Here is a 27,894-nt window from a genome sequence, read left to right on the forward strand (position 1 = left end):
TTTAAATTTCGGTAAACAACATGTCTTCTGAAGTGATGAAATCTGACTGCATACATCCTGCATCCTTGGTGATCTGCAGGTGCATGGATGTGAGTAAGTGTGACCCGTGGATGCATGTGTGTCTGTAGGTGATGCCTTGGCTGATGACAGCCAGCAGGAGATGTAGCATCCCCTCTGAGCCTGACTCCATCAGCAAGAGAACAGACGAGTGGTGATGGAGGGCAGTGAAAATGTGAGTGCATGTGTCCACACGTCTGTATGAGAGAGAGGAAGAAAGAGTAGACAGAGAAAGAGCACAGTTCTGTATGTCAATCTTCATTCTTCAACCATGAATGTAAATGGGAAATATAATATGTAGCTTGTTTCCAAGTGAGTTTGTCGGATTCTTTGTGGCAATGAATAAGAAGAAAACAAATGAAATGTCAAAATAAATATGGATTTGCTCTTTACAGCTACAGACACATTTTGGGATTTAGGCAATGGTTCATTTCAACTTTAGATACATAAACTAATGGGCTACAAAATGTCATGGATTGGCCAACACTCAGTCAGTATTATCCACATCATTGCTGATGATTGGTGGCTCTGTTATGACATCTATGACAGCTAAATAGGCCTCTGACAAGACTTTTCACTATCGTACCTTTTGTACTGCTGCTAGTCGAACCCAAAGATCTTCCTTTGTGCAGTCTTCCCAGTGCTTTTCAGAGTTCCTTGTGACTTTGTTCCCTGTGACAATACACTGAGCAGTAGCTGTGTTGGGTCTGTCATGACAGACATGGCAGATAATCAGATGGTCTAAACACTGTCTCAGTGGTGATGCACTTGGACCACATTTGGGGTTTTTTGAACATTGACATTAATAAAAAAAAAGTCCTCATTAATTCAGACAGGGCTTCATCTGTTCCAGTGTGTAAAGATAGAATTTATCTGTAGCTCAAAATAAAACGTGTTCCCTCTTAAAACAACAAAATAGTGAGACTTGGAATACAAACAAAAATTGTCTGATTAAAAACATGTATTCAAAGACATTTGGCAAATGCATTCGACATGAATTTCACTTCACAAAACTGGCCCTTCGTCCAAAACTCAATCAAGTCTAGAATATTAAAATTAGACAATATGTCCCCTGCTTTCTTGCTAATTCTCTGTAACCTACATTCCCTGTGAGTGATACAGTGGTTCTGGTACAAACTGGTGAACATGTGGGCTGGGTTTGTTTTTTGTAACCAGGGTCCAGGTGTCTGAATCTGTCTGATTCACCAGGTGCTGTGACAATAAACAGCTGGTTGAAAAACACTTGGTACTTCAGGGCTAACAATTAGCTTTACGTGGTAACACCATTCTCAGACTGTTTACAAGCAGTGATTGGTAAGGGAAAATCGAATCCTCTCCCCCACAGGAACCAGTGAGAATGGGCCGAGTGTCTGAGTGATTATGGACTATAACAAGTTGAGAATTCGGTCTGACATCAAGTAGGACTGGTTCATGGTGACATTGAAATTGGCCCAGACTGCTGACTCTTTTGGTGGAGAAACCATATTTGTGACTATGAAAACATAAACGTATTGAGTCTTGCAGGAACTAGAGGTATTTGTCTCTTTACCTTTTGGCTTCTGATCCAATAGATTCAGTTATTTTCTTAAAATCTTGCTCTTGAGCAAATATAAGCTTATTACTTTACTGAATTGCACAATAAAACATATCGGATTTAATGCAAATGTTTCACACATCAGTCTATGTGGAAATGGAACAAAATAAAACTATTTTAAAGTTTCTTATATGATACTTTCATTTGTTTTCTAGTTTAGTTTCCACTGATGCTATTATTTTTTTTCCAGGGATGAGAGTCTTGAAGTAAAGAAAGGAACCAAGCGTAAGTACAAAATTCAACAGGGATGGGGAAATAAAATAAAAAACTTCACCAGACAAATTTCCTTGAAAATAAATGCAATACAATTTCTGTAGGCAGTCAGAACTAATGTCACAGTTAGCAATAATAATTATAGACACAATGGGTGAAACCTCTTGGTAAACTCCTGCACACCACAAATTCTTAACACAAAGGATGCATTCGGCAAACAGAAAGCTAAAGACATCAGAACAGAACATAAGGCATAATTTAATCAATAGCACTTAGAAAAAATTACTGTATTGGATAAGGATGGAGTGTCTCTGCTTTTGTGGTGCACGCTCGATGGAAAAAAACAATTCTAAACAGTCAAAAACATCAGCAACACTAACATGTGACAAAGTCAACTTACCATCATCATTATAGGCACTCATCATCATCACAGAGACTGAAACGCACCATAGCAGCTTTAACAAATAAAGTAAAAATACCCTGAAAATGAATCATCTCAGAGGGGAAATCTCCCCTTTAACTGTGCGATACTGTAATACATCACTGGAGCAATTAAAACATCTTAATGAATGAATGTGTTAACAAGCTCTGGGTTCCATAACAAGGATGCAAACTGGCCTGAGCTTGGTTAGCTGGAATAAACGAACCAAATATTTCCCTGTGGGAGTGCTGTTTAGCTGTGCGTGCTCGTGTTCCTGCATGTTAACGGGCGTTAAGATGGGCGCCTTGTACACACAGCATCATACGCTATGACCCCACCACCTGGAACGGCAGATGGTTGGAGCTAATAAAGACACCTGACAGAAGGTCAAGAGTTTTGAGCTCTCTCCTCAGTGTGACACAGTCTGAATCTGTAAAATATTTATTACACAGCTGGCTGTGAAATGCAGAATTTCTCAAGGGAACGCTGACGAGTCATTTTGATGTTGTGCTTGATATGGAGTAATTAATTTGAAAGTACTTTCTTCTAAACAAGAAGCGATACCAAGAGTTATCGTTGTGTAACCATCCTGAGGAAAAATTTAAAGGTTCATTAAATGTTGCTGGAAATATTTTGAGACTGGAGGAACATTCAGGAGACACCAAAATCTTACACAAAGCACCTGTTTCAGATGTTATCAGCCCATTGAGTTGTAGTCTTATATGCTCTTTTCTTACCATCTGTTATAATCGAGAATAAACAGAATTAAACCTAACACCTTCATCATTAAATGCCCTAGTAAAGCTAGCTAGCTAAAATCGTAAAAATAGTAAAGCTAGAACTGAGCACTTGTGGGCTCTAAACCAAAATGCTTGTAATGTCACAGAAATATATAAACATTTTATCCTTGAAGCACATTGCTCATTATTACCTCTGTTCACTGGATGAAGCAATAACAACCTCCTAATATATGGAAAAGGCCCCTACTGGGACAAATGATGGCTGGCAGAAAGAGAATCATGTGTATTGTGTATTAGATTTCAGACATTAAGCATTAAGCATGTTGTTATGCCAGGTTGTTTTTCTCCTAAACTTAGAAAAGATGAGCCTCATAAGTCCTTGATAATTTCCAGTATAGAACTACTCCCTAGAGTAGAGACCCTACCTATATGGGGAAAATACATTTAGGAAAAAAAAATCACATTTGTGTGCAGTATAGCATCATTCCTGTCTGAACATCGGTGCATATTTAAGGCTTATTTCATTTAAAAGCATTAAGAAACCGTGAGTTTTCTGTGCCTCCCGATTGTGCTTCCTCCATCAGCTCGCATGCTCTTCATAAGCAGAGTGACTTCTCCAGATCTCCACAGTGGAAGCAGCCTTAAGAGAAAACAAACCACATCACGCAGCCTCATCCTTTCTTCATCACAATGATATGCATAAGAAGACAAAACTGCATCACTTGTCCTTTTTTGAAAAACAATAAAATGGTGGTGGTGGGGGGGTGTCTTTATTATCGTATAAATACATAATAATAGGATAATTCTTCTAAAAGCACCAAAGCAGAGCTTCTGTTTACGATAGGCTGATACTGTAGGTGACAGAGGTGCTTTTCTTGTTATTAGAATCAAAATTGTAGCTTGTGCATGATGAGCACACCAATAGGAAGATGGTTTGCTGCCAGCTAGTGGCCACACACTAAAACTACACCTGGCTCTTTTCACCTTACACTTTATTATTGAAAGCCCGTGAAATACACGCAGAAAGGCAGAAATGATTTTAGATTCAGCTGTGTTAAAAACAGAAGACATATGTGATGTAATCTTCAGATTCAGCAGAACACGTTTGATTCTGTTAGTCTGCATAAATTTTTTTTAACATTCACATAACTTGATGTTTACAAAAGTCACACAAGTTTGTCTACACACAAACACACACACACACACACACACACGCGCGCACACACGCACTCGAGGTCCAGCCTCGAGTCCAGCAGTCTGTCACAGATGTGCCTGAGCTGACTGGCCGAGGGCTAAAAAACATTCAGTCTCTCATCTGGTTGAGCAGGATGGCCTAAATGGGTCAGAGGCATCACAGACCTGAACACACACTGTCTCTCATACACACACAAGCAGTGGAGCTGCCATGTTTTAGTATTCATAGGTCACATTTCACATATTTCTTTTTGGAGGCCTCTTTGGGAAACATTTTTAAGTCTCATTTATCCTCATAAAGTCTGAACTAAAAAGTCGGGCTTATGAATTCTGACATATTCCAGCTAATGAAAGGCAACTCATTATGTGCTGTATTTTGGCCATTAGCATTAGCACATATTTGCAGATTTTAAATTAATGTCTGAATGAGCATGTGTTTTTCTGTGCATAACTTTCAATTATGATGTGTGCATACTAGTGGTGCTGTGTGTTGGGTGGGGGGGTCTCCACGTCCCTTCAGGCCTCGGCACCGTCTGCCATCTCAATGCGGCTCCTGGCATTTCTCTCACAGGATGCAGCACAAAAAGGAAGCTGCTGTTTATCAGACTTCTAGTTCTGTAATGTAAATAAAAACAAGGACATATGTTTACTTTTTTCCCTCAGAGATGAAATATTAGTTTTAATAATGCCATAACTTTATGACGATAGACCTTTCAACCCTGAGATTACATGCCTTTGAGGTTTTATCAGTTATTTAAAGTAATCACTTTTAGGCAGAGTTGGTTAAGATCCATGATCTCAAATACGTCATAGGCCATTGTTTTAAATGTGAGAGCCCCGTATACTGTGTTGGTTTTGACCATAACATTGCCAAAATCTGATCATGCGGTCTCTAAGTGCTTGGTTTAACAAAAAGATAAGCAAATGACAGTTATATTCTGTCAGAATGAGGCAGATTTTGCTGTATGTATGGTGAAATTAACATGCAAAATGTGTCAAGTGACAACAGGCTCTCCACTGGAGGTGAAGGTGAGCAATCACAGCACAGCAGTCAAATACATTGTTGCTCACCCCATATTTATTCACACTCAGTCTAAATATTTCATCCGCCTTAGATGTAGTCAGGTATGTCCAATTATTTTATTTCATTTATAGAGAAAAAGCTTATTTTTTAAAAAAATTGCTTGCTTTTACTGCGTATTGTGTATTTACTGCTGGCTGTCACTGGACAAGAGGCGGGACACACCCTGGACGCCTCAGCAGTGCCGGTCAAAAAAACTGCAGTGCACAGAGACTAGGTCTCTATTATTGAGTGTTTTTGTTTTAGCAATATTGCATTATCCTATATGTTGTCTTTAGTTTGAACAAAGTCCTTCTGGAGGAAAGTCTCACCACTTGTCCACCATCTTCGTGGACATTTTGACAACCTTTAAGAGATTAAGACAGATCGACAGCTTTAATCTTAGTGGTCACCAGGACAGAAAAACAATCACCAGTCAGGTCTAAAAATAACTGCTTCAGTTGTTTTTGTAACTTTGCTCCAAAATATTGTGGACACCGAACCAATTCCATGGTGATTCATGTTATGGATACATAATGTACCTTGTGAAAATGTGCAGGTGGATCGATGACTTATGCTCCCCAGATGAGCTGCTGATTGGCTCTTTAGGGGCAGAGGAAGGACAATAGTCTTTACCATTCATGTGCCAATTCGCTTATAAGATATATCAGGTTTGAACATAATTAGAAAACAGATTTTTTTTTTAATGTTTCCTATACCTCCCATAAAATTAAACAAACAACATTTTTGTCTTGTGCTGTTGAACAACTTACGCTCAGCAAATGATTTCAAACTGCAGTAAGTAAATAATACATGTTTCACCTGCAGAAATGGTCCTGATAGAGTCAATGCAATAAAAAATACATCAAACTGCTTACATCAAATGTTACCCCACGTCACCGGAGTAGAATGGACATTATTACTGCTTATACTCCTGAGTCATTAAAAACCTGTGGGGACAGGGGGCAGTGTCACTTCTTATGTAACTGTAACCACGTCAGTGTGCCTCGTCCCTGCCTCCAGTCTGATCGCTGCCATATTTCACTTCAAGTGTTTGCGAGTGCTTGGACAGAGGCAGCCTGAGGCAGGTGCTGCTGTCTCTGACAACATTTCTGCTCAGAAAAACTCCCTCTAGTTCAGATCAGTTTGCATATTATAGCTTTGACATTGGTGCCTTAAATTCAACATCCTTTTTTAAACCCCCCCCCCCCCCCCTTTTTTTTTTAAAATCACTGATTCTCTTTCCTTTGCCTTTCTCAACACTGCACCCATTATTATCAGTGCAGCTACAAAGTTCTTTGATAAGTTGGTCCTGTGCCATAGTGGGGATAAATTATGAAGATCCTCGCTGTTGTTTCTGCAAAGACTTTCCATGCTGTGATACAGTACATGGAAGTTGGAAGGATTAAGAAATAGAGAAAAGCCTGAGCCAAGACATAATGCCTCTTTGAAATCCTCCACACCCCCTGCAGATGACTAATTTCCCTCTTTACTTAAATCCACTCTCCTTCTGTGTCTTCCTCCCCGTTTTTCTTCCTTCATCTCCCTATCTCTGTTTCTCCCACGAAGGGTCCCTCACTTTGCCTTTCTGTCTCCTTGCATCTCACTGAGCTGTTTTAATGTTAATGCTAAATCATGTTGACATCATGTATAAGATGTTTTTGTTCTTGTGACTAAGCTGAACTTGCTGATTTCCTTCAGTCTAACCGCATGGAAATCGCTGTGCTCAGTGAACAGACAGACAAGTGACGGCATCTTTAAACATCAGCACATTTAAAACAATTATCACTCAGAAAAACGTTTCTGTCAAAAACCACCATGCAACCAAAATATGCAACTTGTGTTTTTTATCTATATTGTTGAATAAAAACTTACTAAAATGCTCCATTCTGCCAATAAAATGATTCATTTTCAAAGGATTAACTTCTGGTCTCTCCCTTCATTTCCCCTTTCTCTTGGCAGCCAGTCTGCCGTCTGTTCTTATTGTTCTTACCGTCCTTTGCTACATCCTTTCACTCGCTCACCTCACCTTCATCCTACGTCCTCTCCCGTCCTCTGCTTCACTCATAATTTGTGTAGATATACACAAAACAATATTGACAGCACACAGCAGCATGTATATGCTGACATGCCTTTTTCAAGGACAGCAAGGGTTCGCACACGATGCACAGATTACATATGACTCTTTCTCTTTGTCTGACATTCAAAGTCATAATCCAGGCATATGCTTCACAAGTGTGCATAATATGACAGGGAGAATAACATCAAGCAATGCTTATCATGTAAAGGCTCATGAACAGCTAAGAAAAAACATGCAGGTTGATAAAGGTCACATTAACTGTGTTATGTAATGCAAAATAACCTGCACTTAATTTTCCATCATAGCACCTCCTGTCAGCATTTTATAATCTTAAGTAATATTCTATTCTAGTATTCTATATAATCTAAAACTGTAGGATTGCATTTTCTACTGTTTATCAGGGTCCAAGTCACAGAGTCAGCAGTCTAAGCAGAGCCACGCTGACCTCACTCTCCCCAGTCATGGCTGCCATCTCTTCAGGGGGTGTACCAAAGCTTTCCTAAGAAAGCTGAGAGCCAAGTGTTCAAGGTCTCCTCCCTATATGCCCAGAACACCTCACCATCCTCTGGCTGGCTCTTTTTGATGGGAGGAACAGTTGCTCTACTCTAAGTTTGAGCCAAATTGTCACCCTAACAATGAGCCCAGACATCTTTCAGAAGAACCTCCCTCTGCCAGTAGTTTCTGTGATCTTACTCTTCACATCAATTCAGTTCAGTTTTATTTGTATAGCGTCAAATCCCAACTTTATATTGTTAGGTAAAGAAAGAGAAAACCACAATAATGAGATGACCCCCTTTGAGCAAGTTCTTGGTGGGAAGGAAAACCTCCCTTTACATAGGAAGAAATCTTTGGCAGAGCCAGGTTAATGGAGGGCATACACCTCCAGGACACTGGGGCGTGCAGCTCGGATCTCAGCTGACCCTTCTCACCCTGGACACAGTCTGTTTGACCTGCTCCCCTCAGGCAGGAGGCTCCGGTCCATTCGCACCAGAACCTCTCACCATAAGAACAGTTTCTTCCCCTCTGCTGTTGGACTCATGAACAATAACCGTATGACTGTACCCACCACTAACACATGACCCTACGCTGTGTTCACTGCATCATTCCATGTTTGGCACTGATCACCACCTGCACTCATGTATATATCTATCTACTTAGCACTTTTAATTCTTATTTTTATTTTTATGTCTATTTAAGCGTTATATGACAGTATGTTTGCACTAAGCACCGCAGCAATTTCCTAATGTTGTAAACCTGCTCAACATTTGGCAATAAAACCCTTTCTGATTCTGATTCTGATGCGACCAGTTGGAGGTGACGGGACAAATGGCACACTGTGGAAGAGAGGCAGAGATTAACTATAATGTTTTAATGCACTTTAAATGTACCAACAGTTTTTGGTCATGGCAGGAACATGGATCAAAAAAACTGACAGTTTCGCCTTCATCCTCAGGTCGCTCTTTAGCACAGCACTACCACCTGTGAGAAGTAAAGTTCCATTCATGCATCCAAGTACCTTCTCCTCTTATGTAATCTCAGTTTTTCAGCACTAATTTCTGGTAAAATGCATGAAAAATGATAGTCCCCTCTTGAAATGGTGAATCGGGGACATTTAACCTACATCACATCAGTAAATGTTGTTCCTTAAATGCTGTTAAGACCTTAAATGAACTCTCCCTTTTGTTTGTGCACCACTGCTCTTTGTGATTTTCACTTTGATCTTGCTATTTTTCTTTTTTTAGTGTTGTATCTTTTACTTCTGGAACAAGAATGTTCCCCCAATTTAACATTACCATCAATCACATACACCTTTGTCAAAGCTTTGTAGGTGGAACTTGCACAACTTAGAATTAACATTTATTTCACCTACGATGGGCGTAAACTTAATTAGTACTTATTATGCTAATTCTAGAGCAATTACTTAATTGTTAGAACATACTCAAACTAATAAAGATTCAGATACACCCACTAATATGCATTGTTTATACATGTTTTGACACTGTGTTCTTCTACATACTTTATGATTATCTATGATCTACTAGAAAGTCCAATCCTACAGTCTAAAAGTATTTAGCTAATATTATTGTGTAACAATGCTATCGCATTAAAACCATTGTGTGTGTGCATGTCTTCCTGCAAGCACTACACTGCAGAACTATACTGCTGTTCTTCTTATCAGCCCTCTTCTCTCCTTCTGCCAGTTCTCTTCATTTCATTGTTTTTCTGACTGCTGTTTGAAGATGCTGACCTTCCTGTTTAAGACCGTTGAAGCAGCAAAATCACTCTGTTTCTCCTTCAGTCAATCTTCCTCTGTCATCCCAGTCTCCCATCATCGTGTCTGTCTGTCCTTTAGCTTAGCCCATTTCACTTTGTTTGCCAGAGCTCATAAAGTAGAGCAGATAAGCGTTTGTTGCTTTAAGAACTTTTAATAATAATAATAATAATAAACTTTATTTATAAAGCACACTTAAAAACCAAGGGTATGCCAAGGTGCTTAACAAGTAAGATAGAGAATAGGAGGAGGATAATAGAAATAGGACCAAAGCAAGTACTAAGTATGCAAGCAGATAACTGTCACTGATACATAGGAAAGCAACAGGTACAGAGCAAACAAGAATTTAAATGAGCATAAAAGTGCATGATATAAAATCATAAAATAAATATTAACTAGAGGGAAAGGCAAGATTGAATAAACGGGTTTTTAATCGTGATTTGAACAGTGCAATGGAATCAGATGCGCGGAGGTCGAGAGGAAGGGTATTCCACAGTACCGGGGCAGCCAGAGCAAACGCACGGTCACCCCGGGACTTCAGTCGAGATCTGGGTTGGGTCAGAAGTAGTTGAGTGGCAGATCTGAGTGTTCTAGCAGGAGTATGTGGTTTGAGAAGTTCACTAAGATAACTTGGCACTAATTTATTAATAGTTTTGAAAGTAAGGAGTAATATTTTAAATACGGTACTTTATGGGCAGCCAATGCAAGCTAGCTAGGACAGGAGTAATATGGCAAAATTTCCTGGTACCAGTCAAAAGGCGGGCTGCTGCATTTTGGACTGTTTGCAGTCTAAGAAGAAGAGAAGAGGGAAGACCGTAGTACAAAGAGTTACAATAATCCAACCTGGAGGTCACAAAAGCTTGAATAAGCCTCTCCAGGTCCTCATGCGGAACATAATGCCTAGCCTTAGAGATAAGGCGCAGTTGGTGGAAGCTAGATCTCACTACAGCAGACACTTGCTTATCGAGTTTGAGCGAGCTATCCAGCAGTACACCCAAGTTACTGACATAGTCACAAGAAAAGCTAGCAAAGGAACCCAGGGCAGCACAGAGTTGGGCACGAGGGATTTTACTGTTGAACACCACAATCTCTGTCTTCTTATCATTTAAAACGAGGGAATTACTCAGGAACCATTCTTTGACCTCCCACATGCATTCTTGAAAGTAGTGCAGGGACACAGCTAGGTCGTCAGTAAGTTCAAAATAGATCTGTATGTCATCGGCATAACAGTGGAAGGCGATATTGTATTTTTCAAAGATTGCGCCTAGAGGGCGCAAATACAATGAGAAGAGAATAGGGCCTAAAACTGATCCTTGAGGCACACCACAACAGACCGGAGCGGAGGAAGAGGAGAAGGTGCCTAAGTGAACTGATAAGGATCTATGAGCGAGGTATGATTTAAACCAGTCGAGGGAAGTGCCTCTAATACCCACAGTGTGCTCAAGTCTTAGTAATAAAATGTTATGGTCCACCATATCAAAGGCCGAAGAGAGGTCCAGTAAAACTAGGACCATAGAGCGTCCAGTATCAGTGATTACAAGAATATCATTAAGAACTCTAACCAACGCTGTTTCAGTGCTATGCAATGGCTTAAAGGCAGATTGAAATTTCTCAGCAATATTGTTCGTGTCCAAGTACGCCTGGAGCTGGGCGAGAACTAGTCTCTCCAGGATCTTGGACAAGAATGAAAGCTTAGAGATCGGTCTGTAGTTTGAAAGGTCATAACAGTCAGAGTTTCTTTTTTTAAGAATCGGGTGGACTACAGCATGCTTAAAAGCCAAAGTAACACAGCCTGAGAGCAAGGAAAAGTTCATAAGAAATAGGATACTAGGTCCGATTACATCAAAACAGTCCTTAGCTAAACGAGATGGAAGAATGTCAAGCACAGTATTGGTGTTATTCATTTGAGCAACTAGCCGCTTAAGAGTCAAAAGTGACACAGGCTCAAACTGGTGGAAAGTTGAAATGCACTCAGGAATGGGGAGAGGATATAAAGCAGGGGGAAGGGAGGACTTAAGAGATGAGACCTTTTCTAAAAAGTGAATTTGAAATCGCTCACAAAGAGCCTGAGAATAAATTAAAGGCATGTCCGGGGAAGGGTTAACCACAGAGTTAAAAATTTTAAATAAGGTACGGGGGTTATGGTCATTGGCCAGGCTGATTTTGGACAAGAAGGACGCTTTGGCCGTTTTAGCAGCACTTTGGAATTTTAAGCGGCTAGTCCGTAGCATGTCATGGGAAACCTGAAGTTTATCTTTTTTCCACCTTCTCTCAGCGTGCCGACACACGCGACGTAAGGCGCGCGTAGTGTCATTAAGCCAACACTGATAGTAGGTTCTAGGGCGCTTCATCTTAATGGGGGCAACAGTATCAAGGATTGAAGAAAATAGCGATAGCAAGGAATTAGCACAGTCATCAACCGAGCGAAAAGAACAACAGTCGAGAGTGACAGATGCAGAACCCAAGAAAGACATAGAGAAGTTTGACATCGCTTCAGCATTAATTACACGTAGCGGGCGAAGGGGAGCCGCAGGATGTAGTTCATTAGTGCATAAGCCAGTATCAAATATAACTGGGAAATGATCCGAGATCCCAGCGTCACTTATATCCTTGATACAAATGTCCAGACCATATGAGAAAACCAAGTCCAAAGTATGTCCTTTAACATGCGTTGGGTCATTAACCCACTGAGCCAGGTTAAAAGAGTCCGTTAAAGCAAGGAAGTCTTTAGCAAATGAGTCATCCTTACAGCAAGTGTGTATGTTAAAATCACCGACAATGAGAACACAACCATACTTAAAAAGAACGGAGCCTAGCAGATCAGCAAAGTCCGTGATAAAATATTTGCTATATTTAGGCGGTCGATAAACCACCACGCAGAGTGTGGTCGTGGATGCAGTTATCTCCAATAATTGGACTTCAAAGCTAGAGTAGGTAGGTGAGGGTAGTTGCCGAACTGCATAAGAATTCTTAAAGACCGAGGCTACGCCGCCACCCCTACCAGTAAGCCTTGGTGAGCTAAAAGCAACACAGTCCGACGGAAGAAGTTCGGTAAAAGGGATGAACTCACCAGGACGAATCCAGGTTTCAGTCAGGAATAAAGCATCGATCCTATTAGTGGCGATGAAGTCATTTAAGAGAAAGGTCTTATTGACCAGCGACCTGACATTAAGCAATGCCATCCGTATCCTAGGGGCTAAGTCGCCACGGTGGTGCGTCGTAGGACACTTAGGTTGCTTCGGCAAACGCCGCGTCGGAGCGATGTTATCCAAACCCGAGCAGGAAAACATGCCACAGGAATCGCAGGGTAGACTTCGTGGTCGGCCGAGCAGATCCAACGGTGGGTGAGCAACTTAGCATCAGAGCGCTCCTGGGAAGGAGGGAAAGAAGATAAAATATCCAGGCAGGCATGTGGGTAGCCTGTGGCTCTGGCTTTAAAGTAGACCCTGAGGCGAACGCGACGGCCGCTCCTTCTACCGCGTTTCCTATAGTGTTTCTTGTGTAGATTCGGAATAGGTAGGTGGAGGAAGCCAGTCGGAGGGTCCGGTCGGAGGGTCCGGTCGGAGGGTCCGGTCGGAGGGTCCGGTCGGGGCGCGGTGGCGTCACCCAGGTTCCAGCAAGGATCAGGCCGAGAGAAATGAGAGAGTCTTAGATTTAAAAGTGTTTGCCTGTCCTATGTAATCAGTGCACAGCCATTAGATGCGCATACAACTAAAAGGATAAAAAAATACAATGCCAAGGTTCATAAAGAGCGTAGAGAGGGTAAAAAGCAGCGAAGCAGATGTAGCCGAGGACGGCAAGCCACGTACACCGGCGCCATCTTGGAACATATGCAGATAACAAGCCACATTAGTTTTGATTGTTGTTGTGATGGATTTATCTAAAGGCAGAAGTGAGACAAAAGGTATTGATTCCCCAAAAGATTTGCAGTGAGACACTTGGGAGTGCTCAAGATGTGAAAGATATATATGTTTTTTAGAAAAGTTAACCCTTGACCTCTGTCACCTTTGCACACCTGGTCTGGTCTGTTTCCCTGTCTTTGCTCCTGCTTTTCTCATCTGTGTACTTATTTCCACTTTCTGTTTTATTTACAGTAGATGACTGCTTTTCTTGTTCCTTGTTCCTCCCTTTTTATTATCTGCCCCACCTTGATTGTTTTCACTTCTGCTTGAGTCTCACCTGTGTTTTGTTTGTCATGGTACATGAACTGGTCATTATATAGTGACTTTCTGCTCAGTTTGTGGACTCAAAGCGAATGAGACTTGCTACTAGAGGTCTCATTCACACACACACCTTCATACAGTTCTTGGGCGACTGGTTTCTCAGTCATGTGACACATGTACTTGTCTCTGTGAAAAAAGCCTCCTCCCCTGCTCTGTCTTAAAAGTAATTTCAAATTACACCTGGTCTCACAAAGGATACTAGGAGCGATTCATCAAATCAGGTTTGTTCTTGTTTCTTCCAGTCCATTCTTTCTGATGACCCCTTTATCCAAAATGGAGTTGCTGGGGTCTGTGCCATCTGTCATAGCATGAGAAGTAGGGTACATCTCAAACAGGTCATGAGTTCAAAGACAATGAAGACAACCACTGTCTCATATCCACACCCACAGGCAATTTAGAACTACCAATTAACCTAAAAAGCACATTTTTGGACTGTGGGAGGAAACCAGAGACTACAGAGGAAAACCACACAGGCACAGGTAGAATTTATCAACTAACATCCTGTTCTCACCATGGCCAGTTTTATATTTGCCTTAGTTCATCTCCGTCTCTTAGTTCAACCTGAGTGTTGACTAATAAACTCAGTTAAATTGCGTGTTTGTATTTTGTATTCATGTTGTGTTTTTATCCCAGTGTTTTGTTAAACATTTTCTTTTCTTTTCCTTCTTCCTGCTGTTCATTTCTCTGCTCCAACTGCTTCTCATCAGCCTCCTCTTGTCTTCGCAACACTCCTACTTTCTTTCTTTGATGATAATCTTTGTTAATCTTTTACTGATTTTGTTTCCTCCCTCCCTCTCTCTTCATCCTTTCCTCTTTCCTTTGTCTTCTTGGTTCTCTTCCAGTCTCTCATTCTTTCATCTTGCTTTCTTTCTCTCTGTTTTTCCAAACCTTTCTTCCTCACTTCCCTCATTGCTGTCTTTCTCTTTTCTTTCCCCCATCTTGGTCTTCATTCTCCTTTTTCTACTCTCCCTACTTATTTTGCCTCCTTTTTATCCTCCCTTCCTTCTCCCCTTCCTTTCTTCATGACATCAACACCTCCTTCACCGACTGTCAGACCTCTCTTCTTTAAATACTGTTTAGTAATCTCTCCATGCCTGCTTCCTTCCCTCCATCCTTCACCTCATGTTATTTTTCCTGGTGGAATTTCTCTGAAATCACTGTTGTCACAGCAACCACATAATGACTTTGAAAGTATTCAAAACAAGCTTTCACACAAGCAAAAGGTGCACGTTTCCAGCCAGTTTTACTACAGTTCTACGATTCACGATTCTTCCTACGCTTGCTATAAATGTAGCATTGGACACTGTGTTTACCTTTGTGATTAACCAGCTGGAGTTATGTTTAGTTTTTTTCTGATCAATGTGAATATATAGCTTTGAAATGTTCCACTTTATCTCCATGAAATTAATAGATTTGTCTGCCAGCTTTTTGTTGCTGGGCAGGTTGCAGCAACTTTTTAAAACCTTGAATGGGCCTAAATGGCCACTAGCTGCTCCTAAAATTGGGATTGAAAAGTATCTTGAGACTAAATCAGTCAGTGAATGTGCTGTAAAGGTCAATGAGAGTAAAAGGTTAAAAATCTCTTTAGTATGGCAAAGTTGTCTAAATGTTTATATGTTCCAAAATGAGAAACATATAAAAAACTATTTGTATGTCCAGTAAGGCCATTTTCTCTCTCATCAGGAGAGAAACTGTAATATAAGTAATAATGTACACAGAGTAAAATCCTGGTTTGTTTTCTTTTACCTGAGTATTCTGAAAAAGAAAAATGTATGAAAACATGCTAAAGCTACACTACAAAGCTGGGTGGTTTAACACAAGGATGTAATTCATTTTGCTCCACTTGAATAGTCTTGAAGAGTCTTATCACCCCGGGTGCATGTTAATGCCACGTGCAGGCAGTCAAACACATGTGCCCATACAGTAAACATGAATGTAAATGCATGCACAAATGCAAATGCAGTGCACGGAAAACAGTGTGTGCACTGGCTGACTACATGTATATACGGGCGTGAGCACATGCCTGCTTGAGTCATTTGACATTTACTGAGCTCATACAAATATTAAACTGGAGCTATGGTCCTGTCACATCTTTGTTTTGGATGTGAAAATTTAATTATCCAAGTACCACAAAATGATGTCCTACAAAATTAAGTGAAAATGGCCCAGAAGTGTCAGTGATGACACATTCATGCTTAGATGAATAGTTAATGCTCATAATTCCTATTAATTCCAAGGGGAGTATGAGCTATTTATGTTTTTGTTTTTTTCAGTGCTCCACACAAATAAAGTCCTGAAGGATCAGGCTTCATTGCAACACAGGACCTTCCTCTTCTAGAGTTTCTAGAAGTTTGACTGACAGACACCCTCTAGTCTCTACTTTTGAGGTTTCAAACTTTCCTTTGTGATTCTTACACAATCGTAAATGTTGAGATACTGTGTAAAATGTAAATATAAGTAGGTAAACCATTTACCATCAGAGAGCCAATAACAGAGGGTGTCCTTGTTTTTTTAAAAAACACATTTCAAATTTAACAGTCTTATTTCTGGAAAATCTAACAATTTTCCACTTTGCCTCAGTCTGTTCTAAATAGTCTGAGACACCAGCATTTCTTCTTCTTTGCATGATTGAGCTTTTATCTGTGTACATTTGTAGATGGCATGGTGAACCATGTTCACAGACAGCAGATCATGGACATCCAGTACTGATTGTTGGCTTTCTCCTTTGTGCACAAAGATTCCTCCAGATTCCTGCAATCTTTTGATTATATCATGCAACCTAATGGCGTTGCGTTAAATGGCGTTTTGTTTTAACGCTTTGGAGAGGCAAAGCATGCAGAAGTTGCAATACCAGCAGGGGGCGATAATATATTTAAAGCCAAGAATTCGCTAGTGACCACGGAGGGTATGAAGTATATTCCAGGGTCCTTCTATGCCACAAACAATTAAGCTAGGTGGCTAATATGTATTTGCATGTAAATGTGTTAATAATATCTCTTTAAACACTTTCTCATGATTAGTTTCATGTTGGTTTGAAATAAAATATCTCCCTGTACTGTTACTGCAACTTCTGCATGCATGTGCATTGCACACCTTGGAGGGGCAAATCATGAACTGAACACGGAGGTCAGACATGTCTATTACACGCTTTGCGGTGATACTGGGTTGCATTATGTGCTATACACAAGTTTTTGTAGACTGGTGAACCTCTGGCTCTCCAAGTTTTTCTTTTTATACTCATTCATGGTACTGCTTTTTTTTCCCCAATTAGCCAAATTAGCTGTAAAATGTTCCTACAGTTATTTCTTTTTGGTCCCACTTACTTTGGCTGCCTTTTTTTGCCCCTGTCCCAATTTTAAAGTGTTTGTGTTTTGTCCACTGTCCTGTCCTTTTTTTCTTGTCTCTTTCTCTTCACTCCCAAACAATCCTGGCAGATGGCTGCCCTCCCTGAGTTTGTTTTGCCAGAGGTCTCCTTCTATTGAAAGGGAATTCTTTCTCATCACCCTTGCCAAATGCTTGCTCATGGGGATCATCGGATAATTCGGGGTTCTCTTTCTTGTTGTTAAGGTTCCACATCACATGATGAAGCACCTTCAGCTCATTATTTCTTTAAACTGATATTAATGAGTCGATTACATATGGGATGCAATATCTGATTACTGTGGTTTGGCCAACAGAGAAGAGAGAAACCTGTAATAACAGATTTCAAAACTAATCAGGCAACAATCGAAAAATGAATTTTGCACTGCTGGAAGGTGTGACTAGTATACAGATCAATCTAATATATGTAATGAGCCTAACCTTGAAACTTGCTGTCCAACCAGTCAATTTTCCAAACAGCTGTCCCTTTAAATATTTGATTAGTGAGTGCAACTTAACTCATTTTTTTTACTCTTTAATGAGATGGTAAATAAAGCAGGAAACTATCTCACCAGGGCAGATCAGCTCATATTTATCTTCCAAATAAAAAAAGCGTTTTTTATTGCAGTTCTCAAATAAACATAAAATACCCTGCAATAAAAAGGAAAGTAAAGATGAGGGAGCTTATTGTCTTCCATTACAACACAAGTGTCTGCAGTCCATTGATGCAGAAATCCTGCATTCAGTGTTATAGCGCACATGTGTCGATCTATGTACAGCTGGCTATATATAGCTCTGCTTGTGTATTGGATTTCCTTGGGAGGGAGCTAAAAATGGAATTAATGGTGAGAAAGAGGGGGTGAGATGGACCCCAAAGGAATAAGGCAAACACAGATGGATAAAAGTAGGAGGGGAAAGAGGATCCATATGGATTCTGGCTAATGTACTCGCTATGCAGTCTCTCCTTCCCTGCCAAGTTTTACCGCTGGTGCATTTCTGTTTGAATTCAGTTAAATTACTAAAGATTCTCATTTCACATGACACCTTTTCTCGATGTTCTACCACAAACGGTTTATATACTAGCCAAACAATTCTTGCAGCGGGAGTGCTATATGTCACAGTTAATAAACCTTTAAAAAAATGGGGGCAGGGTTACATATGTGGATCACTGCCCACTTATCTCTTTAGCATCTTGGTGCCATGGGAGTTTTCCTTCAGTTACTCCACAGTGGAGCTCTTAAAGGATGCCTCGGGCTGCAGTAGTAGATTTCCATGTCCACTGGGACATTTTTACAAGCTGTGTTAAGCAGAAGCTTGTGTGCAGTGCTGATCGAGCTGCCTGTGCTGCTGATGCACCGAAGCTTCCGTTCTGCCGGCCGAGGTAGTAAAAGCATCTGAACATCAGGCTGATTTGCATTCAGAACATGTGGTAGTCCTTGCCATAGCATAGCTTTCATATAAGGTGTTGTGTTTAGTGTTGGCTTTAAAGGATTTATATTGTTTGTTATGGATTATTTTTTAAGAAGCCGTGACTTTCTAAAACCATGGGCTACGATTTCATTGTAATCCTAGTGCTCAATTCTGCTTCATGACTCAGATCCAAGTTTTTTTGTGAAATAAATATGAAAACAAATGTTAGTTTTTACTGATGCTTTAAAGTGATGTGCACTAAGGACCACTTTTACCTATATCTGCAGAGGTCTCACAATAAAAATGTTTGGGGCGGGCAAGTGATACCTTGCAAGAAATCGTGCCCATATCTGATTTAGCACTGCATATGGAAGTGACACAAATCAGAACTGAAAATATATGATTCCTTATGCTGTTTACACTATCATAGCAGACCTAGCAAACGCACTAGCAAATGGGCTCTGCAGAGAACAACATGATTTTGCAAAGTGTTTCACACTGTCATGGATAACATGGATGAGGTGTTCAAACCTTGGGGATGATGAATTTTTATACCCCGTCATATAAACACCTTTATCATTTTTCCAAATCTGATAAAGGAAATTAAATGTGGAGATGTTGAACTTTTGTGGCGCATTAATGAATAAAAATGAGAAACTAAATGCAATACATGACAAAAAGCTCTCTTGACCTCTTTGGGACTGGAGTATCAAACTTAAAACAAAAAAAACACACCAGGTAGAATAATCTTAAAATGTTTTATATTTAAAATGTTTAATTTATCATGACAACAACAAGCAATAATTTAAACAAACTGCAGGCCCGAGGTCTCGATAAGTTTTATATATGTCTTGATTAAATGTTGCCAGTTTTTATCAGGAATTCTGAACTTCTGACTGCTTACAAATCATATCAATAATTAGATGAAACAATATATCTTTTTACATTTGGTAGGCAATCACTTATCATATATATACACTAACAGCTTTCTGTTGCTATTGGTTATTTTCTGTTCTGAGAGGTGTTCAGTTGCCTCGTTCATATAATATTTGAGATTTTAATGGGATTGGATCAATAATCATATTGATCGTAATTATCCACTTTAGGATTTTCTCTGAGCTGACAGCATCCTCTTCTGAACTCTGACTTTATATAAACACTCATTATCACCCTATATGTTAAAATAGACTTTTGTCCCTCAGATGGGAGATTGAGGTATTGACTCAATGATATTTAGTGCTGCTTTCTTTACCTTTACAAAAGAAAGCATAATGACTGGTTATCATGAGACTACTACACACATGTAAAGGATAAGCTATAAAAGTCTTGAACACAACAGTTTACCTTTCACTTCATTTTCCAGATTTGCTGTTTGCTGAGCATCACAGTGAAACTGTGACATCGTCTGCACTCTGAAATTGTAAAACTGCAGCATAGCATGATGGCTGCATCTGTAGTTATTTTTTCCCTGTTCTGTGCAGCAGCGGAAGGCTGTTTGACTCGGGACCAGTTGGTCTGACTCGGGAATAACCAGTTAACTAGGCCATGCGCTCCCTCGCTATTACTATGTTTGTGATAATGAGTCATACATTACACCATAAATGGCTTGAGGTTCCTTAACCCTCTGCTGTTCTTAATATCAAGAAACTGAGTTCACTTCATACTGTATTTATATGTAGCTGAATTTTCCCATAAATAAAATAAAAGTGCAGCATTTTGCAGGTAAAAAGAAAGTACACAAATGAAAAAACCCAATCTGGTCCTTAGCAGGTGTCAAAATGAGGAAAATACATCCTCAGGTGAACTAAAAAAGAAAACATGACATGTTACTGTACACAGTGCATTCAGATCATAATTCTGATTGCAAAAGCTGCCAAGTAAGACAGACTAAAATAGAAGTAAAAATCCAAAAATGCAGAATCAGTGTGTGAAAAGCCAAGAACACCCTTACTGCTTCAATGGGAATTAAGAGGGTAAGTAGCAGCCAGGTGCTCTTAATCAGATGTAAATCGGCAAGTGTGAGCACCTCTATGAAAGCAGAAGCTTTGAGTGTTTGCTTGTCTGAAGCGTTCAGGTGTGTTTTAACACAATGGAAAGGAGGAAAGACATTGGCAATGATCTTTATGAAGCTGCCCATCAGTGTGGGATGGGTAAAGTCATCTCCAAACAATCCAAGTTCAATCATTACACAATGAGAAAGATTACAACTGCCAAACATTTAAGGTGGTTGTCAGCCTTCCCGGGAGTTGACATCCCAACAAAGTCACCCCAAGGTCAGATTGTGCCATGCTCAGAGAAATTCCTAAGAGCTAAATCTCAGACTTTACAGGCCTCATTTAGAATATTAAATGTTAAAGTTCACAATAATAAAATTAGAAAAAGACTGATCAAGTAGGGCTTATTTGGAAGGATTGCAAGGAAAAAGCCTCTTCTAAAAAGTATGTGGCCACAGTTTGCAAAGTTTCATCTTCTGGAACAATCGGTTCCTTTTCATATTGTTTTGCCTGGTTGCAGTAAAATGTGAACTGCCGTCCCCCTTAACGTGTGTCAAATGTTGTCTCCATCCTACTGAAATGGGTCACATATAGACTAATTTACTCTTTTTCTTCCCCTTCTCTCTTTTTTTAACACTAAATTTTATATTGAATACTTAGTTTTAGTTTTAGTAGTTTTTTAGTCATAGTATCATAGTCATATTGTCACTTCAAGGTGGGAGTGATCCATTTTTGGCTGAACTCTTTTTCATGGTTTTATGTAATTTAGTGTTGTAAATTTGTTTGTGTATTGTGAATGTAAAAACCCGACGAGTTAAAAATTAGCCTGTGTTAGACTCAATAGGCATTCCACATCTAACTTTCTCAACTCAATCAACAAAGTATTTTTGGTCAAGCCAGGTAAACTGCAGTGTCGACAGCATAGTCGTGAATACAATATTGTGTTTTCTAAAAAGAAAATTAGGCATGGCTTGTAATACGAAGAAAGCAAGCTGTGAAAAAAGATTTTTGTTTGTTTTTATCCTATTGAAAAACACCAACAAATTATTAATAAAAATAAAAAACAATAATAAACAAACAAGCAAAAATAGAAACTGAAACCACTTTCCCCTGAGCTTTCACAGCTTGTCAGCCCAGGATAAGAAGTTTTGAGTTTTCCCCTGAGAATGGGACTACAGGGAGTGCAGAATTATTAGGCAAGTTGTATTTTTGAGGAATAATTTTATTATTGAACAACAACCATGTTCTCAATGAACCCACAAAACTCATTAATATCAAAGCTGAATGTTTTTGGAAGTAGTTTTTAGTTTGTTTTTAGTTTTAGCTATTTTAGGGGGATATCTGTGTGTGCAGGTGACTATTACTGTGCATAATTATTAGGCAACTCAACAAAAAACAAATATATACCCATTTCAATTATTTATTTTTACCAGTGACACCAATATAACATCTCCACATTCACAAATATACATTTCTGACATTCAAAAACAAAACAAAAACAAATCAGCGACCAATATAGCCACCTTTCTTTGCAAGGACACTCAAAAGCCTGCCATCCATGGATTCTGTCAGTGTTTTGATCTGTTCACCATCAACATTGCGTGCAGCAGCAACCACAGCCTCCCAGACACTGTTCAGAGAGGTGTACTGTTTTCCCTCCTTGTAAATCTCACATTTGATGATGGACCACAGGTTCTCAATGGGGTTCAGATCAGGTGAACAAGGAGGCCATGTCATTAGTTTTTCTTCTTTTATACCCTTTCTTGCCAGCCACGCTGTGGAGTACTTGGACGCGTGTGATGGAGCATTGTCCTGCATGAAAATCATGTTTTTCTTGAAGGATGCAGACTTCTTCCTGTACCACTGCTTGAAGAAGGTGTCTTCCAGAAACTGGCAGTAGGACTGGGAGTTGAGCTTGACTCCATCCTCAACCCGGAAAGGCCCCACAAGCTCATCTTTGATGATACCAGCCCAAACCAGTACTCCACCTCCACCTTGCTGGCGTCTGAGTCGGACTGGAGCTCTCTGCCCTTTACCAATCCAGCCACGGGCCCATCCATCTGGCCCATCAAGACTCACTCTCATTTCATCAGTCCATAAAACCTTAGAAAAATCAGTCTTGAGATATTTCTTGGCCCAGTCTTGACGTTTCAGCTTGTGTGTCTTGTTCAGTGGTGGTCGTCTTTCAGCCTTTCTTACCTTGGCCATGTCTCTGAGTATTGCACACCTTGTGCTTTTGGGCACTCCAGTGATGTTGCAGCTCTGAAATATGGCCAAACTGGTGGCAAGTGGCATGTTGGCAGCTGCACGCTTGACTTTTCTCAGTTCATGGGCAGTTATTTTGCGCCTTGGTTTTTCCACACGCTTCTTGCGACCCTGTTGACTATTTTGAATGAAACGCTTGATTGTTCGATGATCACGCTTCAGAAGCTTTGCAATTTTGAGACTGCTGCATCCCTCTGCAAGTTATCTCACTATTTTTGACTTTTCTGAGCCTGTCAAGTCCTTCTTTTGACCCATTTTGCCAAAGGAAAGGAAGTTGCCTAATAATTATGCACACCTGATATACGGTGTTGATGTCATTAGACCACACCCCTTCTCATTACAGAGATGCACATCACCTAATATGCTTAATTGGTAGTAGGCTTTCGAGCCTATACAGCTTGGAGTAAGACAACATGCATGCAGAGGATGGTGTGGACAAAATACTCATTTGCCTAATAATTCTGCACTCCCTGTAATGGAAGCCGATTGCTTTTCCTGTAAAGCTTGGATATTTACAGGAGATCCGTCTGAGGTGGGAATAATCCATTTTTGGCTAAACTCAGGGGTTTTTGTCTTCTTTTTGGAATGAGTAATGTGAAATGTGTGTGCGTGTAGGGTGTTGGCTGTAAAAAGTCAGCGTGCAGTGAATAACGTTATTACCTTTGTCTTTGTAACCTACAGAAACCACACAGAGCATGTCAGATCTGATCAAGCTCTTATTTCACTTGAAACTGTGATGATAAATATATTCAGGCATACACATTTATAACAATTAGTTTTTCTCATGGTATTTGCCACTCCAGCTGGGTGTCATCAAAGAAGTCCCCATGTGCATCTAAGCTGCATTAATCTCACGGGAATTATTATTTGATCATCAAAGTAAAAGCTGCGCTGCAAACATGTATGATCAGCAAATGTGTATGATGTAAAGCTCTCCCTCTGCCCCTCTGTCAACTATCAATCTCAAAGCTCAACCTTGCAACTCTAATAACAAAATATAGAAAAATAAAAAGATAATCTTGGTTCTTTGTGTTGTGTTTTTTGTTTGTTTGTTTATTTATTTGTTTATTTCTTGGTTTCACTTTTTCAGTTGAATGTGGATACATTGATATCATATTGTAAAAAAAGGATAAAAATTGTGACTTTTTTAACCTTCATTACATTGAGATGGTCAACAAATGTTTCCCTTGAGAAAAACAGCAAATCTTACTGAGCATCGTTAGTTTAGAATACTTTGACTACTGTTACAGTAGGTGAAGGTTTTGTTGTTATGCTCAGTTGATTACAGAATATGCATACGTATCTTGGGGTACAAAGAGTGACCGCCTCTGTGTGAATGGTTCATGTTTGCAGGTGGGATGAATTCCTACACATGTATTCATGTACTTACACACATGCAGACACACAGACTTACACACACACACACAGGATGAGTCATAGATCAGCACAGTCTACTGTATCAGTCTGTAGATCGCCAGGGGCTGACAGGATCACTCATCCATGAAACAGGCTATGGAGGCATAACGTGCACATACACCAACGCACAATATCACATGTAAGTTCACAGGTAGACACATGCACACTATTCGTTTTGTGACAGCGTCTTTCTCTTTGTCTCTCTAAACATTACACTGAAAGCACGCTTACAATATTAAACCAATCTGACAACATTTTTGAGGATTTTTAGCAGTTTAAATCTATCAACACAGAGAATGTTAGACCTACATTCTCATCCTGTAATCCTGTGCTTTGTGTATCCTTTGATCCAAACCAACCCTTGTTTAATACAAAACAACATCTGCTATGAAATATTAGTAGTTTATACTACTTTTATGATGCCCAGCTGTACCATCTCAACGACTCATTTAGGCCCTAATCGCATAGGCCAAACCACAAGGCTATTCTAAGACCAGTTTTGAGTGGTTGTTGTAGGTTGGTTGCTGTTGTTATGTGAAATTAGTCACAGAGATATACACAGTGTTGTAATTTGACCCTCTTTTTGTTTTGGTTGGTAGCACATTGTTGCAACTACTCACTAAGTGGTAATGAAAATGAAGCACAGGAAAGGGAGAGTTTGTTCATAAGTACTTTTTCACAGTTGAAACTAATACCTTTGAAAAACCACAACTTTTACTTTGAAATGAAACATTCTCACTTTCCAGTTTGTGCTGCACTTCTCACAGTGTCACAGCTGCTCTGTTTTGTTATCGAGTGTTTGCAGACAAGTCTTCCATGCAAAGTGCAGGTGACTGTGGCAATCTGCTAGCAACCAAAGCAATCAAAAGGAGCTTCTCATTGCAACATCCTCGGGAATTTCATGTAGCAACAGCAACCAATCTACAGCAACCACTCACAACCGGTGAGGGAATACTCATTTTTCCCTAGCAACCTGTGGTTGCCATGTGGTCACAACCAAAATAATTACTTTCTTTGTGGCATAGCTCACCAAGTGACAGTCAGCGATTTCCCAAACTGATTGGAAATACACATTTTTCCCTTGACTGGTTGCAGGTACGTCACTGACTGGTCTCTAAGCCTTAGCCAGACATGCGCTGTCAGGAATCTGTCTTTTTTGTCTTTTGCAGTTTAATGAAATCATTTTAATGAAAATTTTAAAAGGAAATAATGAAAATGGATACTGTTGAGCCTTTAAATCAAAGGTCTTCTTAATATTCTGTTTAGGCTTTAACATTGCTCAAAGTAATACCAGACGATTTTGCAATTAGTGTGCTTGTAATTAACCCAGCTTTATTACCACTCTCTCCCTCCCTTTTATCCTCATCAGTCATTTTCTCGTCCTTTAGAGCACAGCAGGCAGTGCAGCAGTTATTTTGATGGTGTTTGAAAAATACCTTTTTGGAAGTGTGAAATCTAAGAGAATTTTAATTCCTTTAAATATTTGATGATGCAGTTATTATTGATTATACTGCGATTATTAATGAAATTCTCTAATGTAACCAAGCAACAACCTTTGGGGCTGAAAAATGAACCAAAAGCAGAAGTGTCAAAAATTGCATTTCCTTGAATGGCCATTTGAGGGTGACAACAAAAGCGAGTCAATGCCCATAGACGTGCATGTTAAAATCCCAAACTGCAGAGCAGAAATAAACAGTCGGGTTTGAAAAACTGTTTTGGTCTCTTTAGCTTTTTCCCTCCTTTCTGACAATTGTATGCTGAGAAATTTCTTTAATGATTCACCCATTTAGATTATATTGGAGTTTAAACCTTTTCATTGTCAGGTATAACACCACTTTGACAGCTGGGTGGTGACACGATCAAATGTAATCACTTCCTCCCTTTAGTTCAAGTGTTCAAGTGACTGAACTGGAAATCTTGACATTTAATTGCATTTTTAAATGTCGTTATCTGACAACTAATTTTGCCTTACTGTGAGATTAATTGCATTTACAGACCATCTATTAAATCTGTTATTGACTTTCACTACTATGCCGATGACACTGTGCAGTTGTTGAAGCAAATTATTTTATTTGCATATTGCTTAGGACTAATAGCATGTACCTGCACATGTTAGATGGATTTTGCTAGCTGGCAACATAGGGCTTTACCCTCTCAAATATGGCCAATTAAGGGGCTAAGCTACATGGGCATTTTGAGATGTTTTGGTGCTTCATTAATTACACAATGCAAAACTGGCTGCGCTTATGAGTCACGATGCAAGTGTGCTGCCAAATGATGATCTGATGCTGATTGTTTTTGTTTGTTTGTCTGTTTGTATAAAACTATCTTGTAATAGCAGCCAGCAGGCATCGGGGAATACTGGCCCCAATATTCAGGCATTTATTTCAATGTAAGTGTTCCTACTTTTATGGTTCAGCTAACTTGATGTTTTCCAAGATAATGACCTTTTTGATTTTTACTAAACTAAAACTATTCCTGAAGAGAACCATGTAGGTTCCATGTGCCATTAATCACTCATTTTCATTTGTTATTATGCAGACACGATTAATGCAGGCCCACAGTATGTTTGGCTGTTTTGTTCACGGCCACTAACTGTTGGTGTATGTTTGAATTTCTGTTTTCAGTGTACATAATGTGTCCTCAATCCCAGCCAGCGCGCTCCTGGGCCATGCTGCCTTTTGTGCGTGTTCGCGTGAGCCTCATTCTCCCTCCAGCCTACATCACTGTAACCCCACCAACACCCTTCACACACACACACACCAGTCCCACCTCCCTATACCCGAACTACAGTGAAGCCAATTCAAGCGATTCTCCGCAGTGCTGAAGAGCAGAGTGAAGTAAAGACGGAGAAGAAGGGGGAGGAGTGAGAGAGGGGGCAGCACAGAGAGGAGAAGAGGGGAGATTCGGGGAAACACGGGATAGAGAGGCAGAGCGTGTGCGTACCGAGAGCAGTGAAGAGAGAGACAGAGATAAGGGGGGACCTGCCAGTTTGGTACCCAGGCTTCCCAGTGCGCACAGATCTCGGCTGCACCGTCCGACCAGCTCTCATCTCTGCAGGGTGAGTAGCTTCAGCTTCTGCTGTCTTTTCAAACCGCGCCTTCATTTTATTCATGTATCTCTCATTTCTTTCACGCCACTCAAACCACCTCATTTTCGCATCTGTTTTAAAGCCGCTCACACTTTTTGGGCTCGCCTCAGCGACCCCCGTGCCTTTGGATGCGCTCGTCAGGACTTTAGTTTCGGCTACATGGATGACAGATCATGCTCATGCCCATGACTGTCTTGGTGAAACATTTTTATTCCGCTAAAAAAGCCAAGGATGTTGTATAAGAGAGTGATCTTTGTGCTCACCTCAGGTTGAGGAGGGAAGATGTGTTCTGTTGACAGCTGCTGATGAGCGTGTTTGCACGGCTGATTCCTCGCCAGTTAGTGCAGGAATGTTACTGTACCGTGATTACCGTGGTGCACTTGGAAGGAGCGCGCTGTAAAATTGTACAGTCTGAATACAGTCTGGTGAACAGCACAGTAAAGCCGCTTGGCTTCGGCGCGTGGAGGAGAGAAAAAGGAAGGCGGGGAGGCAAAGTGTGTGAGG

The 27,894-nt window shown here is 40.2% G+C and overlaps 1 protein-coding gene and 1 long non-coding RNA gene across 2 annotated transcripts in view; one reads left to right on the forward strand and one right to left on the reverse strand.

The window, feature by feature from the left end:
• Positions 1-463: 463 nt before the first annotated feature.
• On the reverse strand, positions 464-27,887 carry LOC146363488 (uncharacterized). Its single transcript, XR_014799192.1, has 2 exons — positions 27,654-27,887; positions 464-4,834 (listed from the first exon to the last, which is right to left on the reverse strand). It is a non-coding gene; the product is annotated as an uncharacterized LOC146363488 (long non-coding RNA).
• The window catches only part of cacng7a (calcium channel, voltage-dependent, gamma subunit 7a), a 41,761-nt gene continuing 40,885 nt past the window's right edge, over positions 27,019-27,894 (forward strand). Inside the window, exon 1 of the mRNA XM_084918839.1 lies at positions 27,019-27,360. The gene's annotated coding sequence lies outside the window, so the exon portion shown is untranslated. The remainder of the gene's footprint in view (positions 27,361-27,894) is intronic.

This window comes from Perissodus microlepis, chromosome 22 (genome assembly GCF_051167445.1).
Source record: "Perissodus microlepis isolate ML-2025 ecotype Zambia chromosome 22, ASM5116744v1, whole genome shotgun sequence".
Classification (NCBI taxonomy): Eukaryota; Metazoa; Chordata; class Actinopteri; order Cichliformes; family Cichlidae; genus Perissodus; species Perissodus microlepis.